Here is an 11,659-nt window from a genome sequence, read left to right as displayed (position 1 = left end):
TGCTAATGAAATTGACATGAAATCGTCATAGGTAAAATAGCGATAAACAGATTATCATTGGTCATCTCAACTCGATTGCTTTTCTCGCTTTCGTCGTACCGGCTCAAGCGAGAAAATCAATCTAGTTGAGATGATCAACGATAATCTATAAGTATATAAAGAACATGACTTAAAATGTAGAAAATAATGACAGGTTCGTGCCCTAGACTGGTAGTTCGTGCCCTTGTTTTTGAGATAATCACTTGAAAATTTGGCGGGAATTGATTCTCTCTATATTTTTCCTACATTTAACATAGGCACTTTTTTTCATTTATAAACTATGAAAAAATAACAAGAATTTTAAAACTATATTACGAAGGACTTTGTCAAAATCTGTTTAACTTTGAATAAGCTGTACACGAAAACCTTTGATTTGAAACAACTACGTAATTCAACTATGACAGTATCATAACCATTGCTCAAGCAACTCCACACTTCAAACTTTGTTTCAATGGGATAGCTGATTAGATGATAATGGCAGTTCGTCACGTCTTCATAAAATAATATCCTATAAGCTCCTGTCAACGTAACTGTGCAAATCGGTACAAATCATTGGACTAACACTATGCAGTTTATCTACCTGAAGAATCCCTGAACTTCTGGTACTAATGAAACGGGGACCTTCACTGAGATAGCTGTGTCAGTGGAGTAATTGCTAGCAGCTGATTTCTAGTGTTACAGTTTAATTAAGGTAATTGATGTCATTCACTTTAAAATAGTACTAGAATACACCCGCGACTTCGCTGTGACTGAATTAAAGTACTTATGCCTTTTTTTATCCTGGATTTTTAGTATTCGTATTGTCATCTGTTACCGGGCAAAATTTTTATTGACACTACATGGATAAAACTTGAGGATTCAGAATATCTTACAAAAAGTCAAAAATAAGAGTTTAATACCTAAACTCCAATTTTGTTTTACCGATCATATTATACTATTAAAAGTTGGATGTGGTCAGATTGTCAATGAGACAACCTATCCATTGGTTTATATTTGCAAATAGATATAGTTTTTTTTTTGTTTTTTTTTTTTTTGTTGAGATGATGCATCATCAACACATATATCAAATGAGTAAATTAGCCATGTACACATGTACAACACAAACGTCTAAATATTCATTTAATCATTTCATAAGATTTACTTTTTGTCTAATGCTGACTGTGTACTGACATGTGCTTGCGTAGTGAGATTCCTGTATGATCTATGCAGTCTTCATTTTATTTCATAGATAAAAATACCGAATGTACAATTAAAATACCGAATGTACAATTAAAATTCAAAACAAGTTTCATTTATGTTAATATTTAATGTGCCCTTTTTACTTCTAGATAAAAATTATGTTATAGGCTTTTGTGTTTATAGGATTGTGTGGATATGTGTTTCCAATTTCCAAATTTATGGATAATAATGATAAAAGTGATAACAGGCAAAATGTATATAAAAACAAGAATAAATGCCCTGTTCGCACTGTCACATTTCTATGTTCAGTGACTCTTGTCGAACCCCTAATTTGGCTTATATTTTAATAAGCCCCAACTATATGAACACATATACTAAGTTTCAAGTTTATACGACCATATGTTTATTGCAGAATCCGGAATACTGCCCAACTACTTCACCTTAAACCCAACTTTAACTCATTTTTTTGTAATGTTTTGATTGTCAAAAATACATGTATCAATATTATATGTTATAATTACGGCAATTGGTCCATAGTTACATCGGCAAAATCAAGACAAATACATATAGTTGGTTCTTTGAATCATTTGACAAACTTATGAATAAATAATAATGGTAAAAAAAAAAAAACAGGCAGTCTGGATTGGAAGGATATTTTCATTATTTATAAGTTTATTTGTATAATTATTCTATTAGTTGGGGCCAACTTTAACCTAATACGGGAAGGGAGGATTGGGCGGAAGAATAAACACACAAAAGTGAAACCATAAGGCTATATGGTACAGTTCCTGTTACTAGAAATATCAGCGTTGTATAACAGTCAAAACATATATATGACTCATATATGGTCATTCGGCAAAAGTTGACTTTAAGACTAAAATTCTTTTTTTTTTCTACCAGTAATTTTTGTTCTTAAAGTTTTTTATGAAGGTATTTCATGTTTCTTGGAATAAGATATGATGAAATATTTGGGGGTCACCGACTTGGTTTCATCACTATAGCAACCCCAGTTTCGTGTTTCCACCAATAATGCACATTAGTTGGTTGTTATTTAAAAAAATGAATAATATAATAATACCGAAAATACAAGCATGATTCTTTTTTATTTTTACATTGAACAGCAGATTTATATCTATCATATATCTATCATTTCAAGATTTTAGAGTTTAAGATTCTTGGTGTTATTATCTTAAAAGGTATGATTTGTTTCATTCCCGCCAAAAATAGTACGCAAGAAGGAAAAACATTTCCTGTATTAAAAAAATATCTACCAGTGACTTCTTCATAAAAGTTTCATGAAAGAAAGTGCTTTGTGTACACTACTCTTTCAAATAAACCCGATCTTTCAAAATAGTTATGTTTAATTTTCACCCCCCCCCCCCTCCTCATTTGTTTCTAATAAAAGAGTTGTCTTTCTTCAGAACACTGAATCTGACGTTATAGCAGAAGTTTCCCACAATTTTCGCAAATATTGCCAACTGGACGATTGACACACACATTCAAATTTTCAATACACAACTACTTTATTATCCGGCAATACAAGAGATCACATTTATGTATCAGTATTTGTCAGATCTCATTCTGTTCCCGCACAAAATTAGCAGTCCGTTGTAATGTAAAATTATTCGAAATCCCCTTCTTCTCTGCTTTAAAAGGCAAAGTTTGTTTTTGCCCCTTCCCTCTTTGACAAAATTATTGAGATAACAAGAATGTGTCCATAGTACACGGAAGCCACACTCGCACTATCATTTTCTATGTTCAGTGGACCGTGAAATTGGGGTCAAAACTCTAATTTGGCATTAAAATTAGAAAGATCATATCATAGGGAATATGTGTACTAAGTTTCAAGTTGATTGGACTTCAACTTCATCAAAAACTACCTTGACCAAAAACTTTAACCTGAAGCGGGACAGACGGACGGATGGACGGACGAACGGACGAACGGACGCACAGACCGAAAAAAATAATGCCCCTAGGTCGGGCATAAAAATAAGAATGACATTGACTTACTTCTAGACTATCTTGAATACATGAGACAGTAAATAACAAATACAAATAAGCCTGACCGTACAATATTGGAATCCGTGAAATACGCGAAATTAGATGTTGTTAACAACGTCATATATTAGAGCTTTTATGTCACAATCAAAAGATGCGTTAGCTGATTCGCATAAACAAGAATTGCACTGCAGACCCACACGAAATAGATATGTTGAACAATAAACAGGTGTAAATAAATATTAAGCCCGCAAAAACAAACATCCTCCAACCCCTCCCTAATTATACTGCGAAAGTACGAGATTTATAAAGTGCGCGTGACCGTGGTACTTAGCAAGTCAATGTCTGTTAATGTTTGTTCCACTTAATTCACTGTAAACTGTACGAGATTTCCCATTAATAACCTGCAAATGCGTAGAAATTCCCATGGTTTATTAAGGAGAACCCCCCAAAATTTTTTTTTTTTTAAATAAAACAGGAGGCGCCCAACTATGTATGGTATGAAGTTTAACAATCAATTTTAGTTCAAACCAAGTGAAAGTCGTAAGAGCTTTGCTTTCACAAACCTCCCGATAGAAATGACAAATCAATCTGATATGAAATTAAAACTGCAAGAAGCTATGTATACTAGTATATATACATGATTCCTTAGCCAAACTGTGGGAGATTCTTTAAATATGTACTATAGATGACAAATTCTATTTTAATAGCTATATTGGAAACATTCATAAATAGATCTGATAAAATCAATAATAAAACAGGAGGTGCATAACCGGACATGATACGAAGAAATCTTCTGTCAATTCCTATGTATTTTGACTTGCAGAATTTGCTTTGATAGTCTACTCTTGCCCATATGAAGAAACCTCAAAGTTCGTGTTTTCCGTATTATAGTAAACCTAAAAAGTCAGGTCGATAAAAAAGTAGAACAAATATGCACAAATACATGCGGTATGATGTGATTTTGTCAAGTTACGTTCCAATAATCATATTGTAAGATTTGTGGTTAAAATACTTTTTGACGGATAGACCAAAAGACAAAGAAAAACAAGACCGATCCCAGTATGCAATCCTTAATATATGGTATCTTCGTTGTTGTGTATGTCTAGATAAGTTTACCTTTAATTTAATTTGATAACTGCACTCAAATTTAGCTATAGCAATACTTGTGGCTCTACATTTCTATTGCATTTCACATTTATTACAACACTCAGCAGTGAAAAGGGTTATTGCCTAGAGAGATCTTATCTCTACATATAATTCTTTAGAAATTAGACAAAACTACCACCTCAAATTACAGTAAAACTACCACCTCAAATTACAGTAAAACTACCACCTCAAATTACAGTAAAACTACCACCTCAAATTACAGTTTATAACAAACAAACAAAAATGAAAAGTATCCTAATTTTCGTAAATTGTCTTAATGTACTTACGTTTTGTAGCAATATATGATGAACAAAATTTAAAACTGTTCCTCTCTTCTTTTGTTTCAAAAAAGATTTAAACTATTTATTTCATTTATATAGGCTTCCTCCCTGTTTAACGGAAGGGGAACTAACACGGGAAAACTTATTAATTTACAGTGTTGAATTTACCTAAATATACATTATATTCTATAAATACTTTCCTTTACATACGTTTTTAGGAAGCGATAGCAAAAAAAGGGAGAGGTTGCAATCCAATGTTAATTTACTTCGTCTTAAAACCTTTATCTTGAAAAAATCCATTTCCGATACAACAAATATAATATATTGAAAACTATACTAAGCTATATATTGTTAAAGGAACCTTATTATGTAGCGCACCATTTATCGCTTAAATTATATTGATATAGCGTTGAAACTAACTTCTATAAACGACCGAAGAAAATATTTCTTTTCAGTGTTTAGATTTCCATAATGTATTATTTGAAAGTCAGAAAATTTGAGATAGCTAACCGGTATGAATGTATCGAAAATTTGAAAAGAATAAAACTGGAGACCATTCACTTTTCGGAAATTTGATCACGCATGCCACGAAGGTCTAGGAACACTATACTAAGTGTTTCGTTTATTTCATTTTCCCCGAATATTTACAATGCTTAATACACATTTTTTTCCAAACTTATAAACGATAAAGCCAAAACTGTTGTGTTTGTACAAAAATCAATGCTTTATTTTAATTAGATCTTTCATTACCCAATTAAATAATTTAGATGTTAGAATATCATAAGTACCATCTCCACCACCCTTCCTTCAATTCGAAATATACTTGAAAAATAATCCCTGGGAGATGTTAGAAAAAATGGGAATATAATCGTTAAGATTATTGGTGCTTGGGTCATGGACCCCCTTTTTCTTGCTTTTTTTTTTTCGTTTGGTGTGTTTTCTTTTTTTGTCTTTAAATTTCCAGAATGTTGCAACTTATTTAACCACATGTTGTTATGTTTCTTGCTCTTGTTTTTAACTATATTAATGCAGTAAATATTTTAAGATTTTATCCTGTTTCGACAGAAGATTTTGTGTCATGTATTATGATATATGGACATTTTGAGTCAAAAACAAATATTAATAACTTATCTCATCTTATCCATACAATCTTATAATAACTGTAGTTTAAACGTGCTGTCTCTATCCTCTTATTTTCCACGAGACAGGAGGTCCGAGCCTTTAATTTTCGTTATCTACAAATATAGTTATGCATAAAAAATAAAGTAGGGTGTTGAAACTACGTGTTAAAAAAATTTGGATGATGCATTTTTAAAGCAGTGATTTGGTCCAGCTAAAAAAAGTGAAATGTTAGTATGTCTGAAGCTGTGAAGCTGAATTATAGACCTCCTTAACATAGAATTGTCCATGTTTTGAGTTAGAGCTGGTAAACTTTTCTATAATTTTGATATTATTTGTCCCAAAAGTAGAACACTACACTGTAAAAATAATTTTGAGAAAGGGCTGGTACGATTATTTAAATTTGAATTTATTATCTAAAAGAAATGCATTACGAAATAACTGTGTTCTCGGCCAGGAAAGATCTGAAATTAAATGAAAAATTTTTCGCCACCGGCACATTTTATGCACCTAATGCTACTAATACATATAATGACATGTATCAACTGAAAAAAGCCATACCCTTTGTCCACCTTACAATCGACCTTAAGCATTTTTGTTTCAAAACCCGACGGATACGATCGCGCGCTGCTGTATTCTCGTGACGAGCGTGTGAGGAATATTAAAATGGGAGGATGTGGTATGATTACCAATGAGACAACCTCCCCAAAGACCAAACGACGTAGAAGTTAACGAATATAGGCCATCGTACGTCATTCAACAATGAGCAAAACCCATACCTCATAGAAAGCTATAAAAGACCCAGAAATGGCAAATGTAAAACAATTCAAACGAGAAAACTAACGGCCTTAGGTGTGAGGAAGTCGGTTGGTATTTCATTTGATTTGCTCTTTCGTGTAATTCACGAAAATATGCGAGAATACGGAGCATTGTTGGTTTCATACAGATATAGAGTTTTTAAAGCTTTTTAAAGTTAAGCTCTGGAGATGTAAAGTCTAGCCCTGTAGATATAAAGTCCAGCACTGGAAATCTAAAGTTTAGCGCTGAACATCTGAAGTCAAGCGCTGGAGAGGTAAAGTCCAGTGCAAATGATGTTAACTCCAGCGCTGCAAATGTAAAGTCTAGTGCTGTAGACATATAAAAATTCTAGCGCTGGAGATATAAAGTTGAGCGATGTAGATATAATGCACAACCCTGGAGATGCAAAGATGGACTTCAAATCTATAGCGTTGGACTTTGCATCTCCAGCGCTGTATTTTACATCTACAGTGCTCGACTTTACATATTAATTTAGGTTGGACTATAATCAACCATTCATCCATTCATTCATTCGTTCATTCATACAATGAAAAGTTCTTAAATTGACCTGAGTGATGTTTACATTTTTAGTATACAAAAACAGGTGTAGCAATTCAATGTAATATTTTCTTTTTTTAATCCTAAAAAAAATTTCATGATCTTTTCTATGATCTTTTTTTCAATTAATTAAAAGCAATAATCGTATTTTTTTTCATCAACCAGTTAAGATATTAACTTACTATTTACCAGAACATCTAAACCATCCATTTTTAAATAGTTGTCATATTAACTATCGGTTAGTCTATGAAAAGGTATGTACTATGAAATTTAGAGCGAGGGGCTTGCAACTGGTTAAAAAATCTCTTACTTTGCTATTTATACTATGAAATTAAATGCTCGGGGCAAGCCCCTCGCTCTAAATTTCATAGTACATACCTTTTCATAGACTAACCGATACTTAGTACACGGAAAAAGTATGTACTATGAAAATTAGAAGGCAAAAAGCAATTTGATTGGATGAGAAGTTGTAAGTATGTGCTAAATATTTTTATGACTGACTCACTTCAGTTTTCAGATTAAAACATCTGCAATTAACAAATCCCTTATCCTTTGCTCTATTACCCCTTTTAAAATTAATCAAATTCTACATACACATATGAATTCAACCCTTGACATAACTGGGTGTCATTCTGTTTTGTCCATGATAGTTATATCAAAACATTGGGTGAATTGTTGTTTTACCCCAAGGGTTGACAGGGCACAGAATATTGCAATTCCTGGACCGATCCCATCCCGCAGTCAAAACCACGTTAGAGTTGGACATTCGTTTGACGGTGCAGGAAAATAAGAGATTTTTAACCAGTGGCTTAATTTCTTATTACATAGTATTATTAACACACTAGAATGAAAAATACTGAGAAAAATAAGTAACATCGGTAAAATGTTAAACAAAATAGTAACCTTTGTTTTTCTTTTAATATTTACACATGGAGAGGATATATTTATACATATGTATGTTGAACTGATCCAGAATATTGATAAACTATTTCCCCCACCAGTGCCATTCTATTGACCGAGCTTAGATACTACTTTTAATCTGTTGGCCGGATCTTGACACACGTGTCAACCCGCTGAACGGTATTGGATGCATGCAGCTACGTGTTCCTTGAACTTGATATAAATATGATTTAAAACTAGCCTACTTGCAGAGCAATACCAATTGGGATATACTTTTGTTATAAACTCGCTCGAAAATTTAATTTTCCTTATTTTCGACTTTTTTCATCGTCAAACAACACACTCTTTTGTATATATTGGAATTATTTCATTACGCTTTGATTAAAGCACCAGTGTTTGGGTAGGGGTGGGGGTTACCCACACAATTTTCCATTGATGCAAAGTGTTCAAAGTGCCTCATTTGAGATAAAGTTAAAGCTATGCCACTTATCTGAAATCATTATATGTGTTTATTAAAGAAATAGAAATACGATATATGCACATAATAGGAAACTGTTCTATATGATATAATTTATTTGTACGAGGTTTGGAAAAACAGGAAAGCAAGTCTCACCAACCTTTAATGATTATCCTGTTTCGCATACCGAGTACAAATCTTTTGTGTTTTGGGTCGCAATTTTAAGAACTATGGATAAATACGTTAAGGAATATAGAACATGGATGCATAGAATTATGGCAGTAATCGCCTACCATACAGAAGTATAGCTGGTTTTTTTTTCGTGATTCCGATCTGTTCAGCACGAAAAATTCAACTCTTTTAAAGGAAACGCGTAATAGAAAATAAGAATTACTAAATGATGTGAAATACCGGTAATTTTGGAGAGAAAAAAACCAAATATTTCACAGCATCATTGTCAATTAATTAACCATACCCTATTTCCAAAACGATTTATTTTTAGGCTCACGGTAATAAGGTAATATCTATTTTTAAAATGATTATAGATTTAAATTGTGAAATGTGTACAATATCAAAAGAATACAGTGTATTTCTCAGGTAAGATATATTCAAGACTGACATAATTCAAAGACAGAATAAGAAGGAATAAAGAAGAAGGTAAATATCCGTAAATTTTCGTTAGTCTTTAAACGCCCCTTTTCGATTTTGAATATAATTTATTTGTGATGCTCGTTGAAATATCTATTTTTGTAAATGATAACGATTATACAATGATATCAGAGCACATAAACAACAGGTAAGAAAATTCAGGTACTTAGTTCCCAGCAACTAGTAGTATGCATAAAGGGAGGTGTAGAGTTGCTGTAGAGTAAACGATAATGAGACAACAACACAAGAGACCTCTGGTCAGTAATTATAAAATATATTAATTAAATAGCAATTGGACAACATTCATGATGAACATGTATATGGAAGTGTGGTAAATTGATTGATTAGTATATTGATTGGTGCTTGCTTAATGTCCAGTGGTAACTATTTCCTGCATATTCAGAACGATAACTCATTAAAGAATATTACAATATTAAGGTTCTACAACGTAGGTCGACCTGGGTGAAGGGGTGGCAACTTGAACTGCCACTGGAAAATGAGGGAATGTTGGAAAGTGAAAGAAATGTATCTTGCAACGGTATATTTAAACAATATATAAACATAGATTTCAACAAAATACGCGTATATTATCTGGCCAATGACGTAAATGGCTATAGTCATAGTCGATTTACGCCTAAGGACTTCGCAGAAAGTTGTTGCGTTCGTTAACGTACAGAGAGCGTGAGACTCTACCTACACGTGAGACTCTACCAACACGGACCGTACGTAGTTGCGTATTTATTGTCACACACGGCAAAACAGACGTCTCACTGTAGCAAGGGTTTACTGCTGAACGGTAGAAGTGTATAGGGATGATCATATTTCTATACCTGCCTTTTGTATTTTAGTATGTTGAGATTTCCAATGAAATAACGTACGTACGTATATACGTCGACTATATGAGTCTACAGCCATTCACGTCATTGGCGATAACATACGTGTATTTTGTTGAAATCTATGTTTATATATTAATTAAATATACTTGTATATTGTTGAAATGATAAGCGTTTACAGTTTCTTTGGTGACTAAATACAAAATATAAAATCTTAAGTCGTATAAAACTGAGTAGAATATACGCGCATATTATTGTTAAGTCTCTGATATAGGGTTAACTTATATGCATTTTACCCGTATATCTTGGAGCTGTTCTGTGAGCACCGAATTCACCTCTGTGTTTTGTATCGTATTGGTAAAATTTGATTTACTGTCAAAGTGTAGTGCTTGTAATTTGTCGAACGATGTTTGTCTGAACAAATTAAACATTTTTAGCTGATTTGAAAGTCTGTCACGGCGTATATAAGGTTCGTTGTATCAACGTTACGAGCATTCCACACAATTGCTATCATGTCGTCGTCGACGTCGTCAGACATTTGGTTTCAGGACAATAACTTTAGTATAAGTGAATGGATCTCTATGAAAATTTACCACAAGGTTCAATAGCACAAAAGGAAGGTTGGGATTGATTTTGGGGGTTATGGTCCCAACTGTTTAGGAATTAGGGGTAAAAAAAAAAGCAAAAAAAGCATTTTTCTAGTTTCCAGACAATAACTTGTGTATAAGTGTATGGATCTCTATGAAATTGTACCTCAAAGGGAAGGTTGTGATTGAATTTGGGGGTTATGGCCCAAACGATTCAGCCTGGAATTGGGGCCGGGCAAAAAGGGGGGGGGGAAAGGTTGTTCTGGTTAATGGACAATTACTTAAGTATTATATAGTCACTGGATCTCTATGAAATTGAAACACAAGGTTCCATACCACAAAGGGAAGGTTGGGTTTGACTTTGGGGGGTTATGACTCAAACCGTTCAGGAATAAGGTGGTTATTATAATATTAGATGTGTCTCTCACGGTTCAGATTAAACGTTAAGAAAATATCCATCATAAAAAAAAAAATTTTAATATCAAATACTACTTTTTTTTCTTTAACAAATTTCAAATTTCAAAGAAAACCATCGAAAAGTTAAAATGTTATTGAAGACACAATTATTTTCTGGTTTGTTCATGTCCGTGTTTAGCATGTAGGTGTTTAGCGGAACCCAGTAACTTCCAAGATTCCCGCCAAATTGTCACTCTAGAAAAATGTGTTATCAGGTAATCATATATACTCATCTTTACATATTTGACAGATTGCCTGTATAAATTGTGTGTCCCGCTTACGATTAGCCGACCGTGCGAGACCCTCATGGGTCGTTAAACAGTGGCGGATCACAGGCATTTGTTTTCTATATAGGGATAGTAGATCTTGCCATGGATAGAAAACAAGTACCTGTGTGGCGGATCCAGAAATTTTTATAAGGGGGCCCCGCTCCAGTCATGCTTCAGTGGTCAACCAAATTTTTCCCACAAAAGGGGGGCCTTATCACCCTGCCCCCCCCTAAATCCGCCTCTGTTAAACCCCCTAGTAGTATATATATTATAACTAAGGACAGTAAGGTACATTATATTTTCTGGCTGTGGGTCCATATGTCGACAAAACTCCCTATCAGGATTAATGGAGATGTGTCACTAGCGTATTTACAACAATATTTACAAA

The 11,659-nt window shown here is 33.4% G+C and overlaps 1 protein-coding gene across 4 annotated transcripts in view; it reads left to right on the top strand.

Moving 5' to 3' along the window:
- Positions 1-9,024: 9,024 nt before the first annotated feature.
- LOC127738111 (von Willebrand factor A domain-containing protein 5A-like) overlaps positions 9,025-11,659 on the top strand; it is a 100,791-nt gene continuing 98,156 nt past the window's right edge. Inside the window, exon 1 of one of the 4 annotated variants that reach the window (XM_052249239.1) lies at positions 9,025-9,075. The gene's annotated coding sequence lies outside the window, so the exon portion shown is untranslated. Of the gene's footprint in view, positions 9,136-9,184; positions 9,275-10,719; positions 11,218-11,659 lie in introns of those variants that run through there. The other 3 variants (XM_052249238.1, XM_052249241.1, XM_052249240.1) reach the window with 3 other exon arrangements.

The sequence above is a fragment of the Mytilus californianus genome, unplaced genomic scaffold (genome assembly GCF_021869535.1).
Source record: "Mytilus californianus isolate M0D057914Y unplaced genomic scaffold, xbMytCali1.0.p SCAF_4, whole genome shotgun sequence".
NCBI lineage: Eukaryota > Metazoa > Mollusca > Bivalvia > Mytilida > Mytilidae > Mytilus > Mytilus californianus.
The sequence above is the reverse complement of the archived record's forward strand: the minus strand, read 5'-3'. Positions and strand labels throughout refer to the sequence as shown.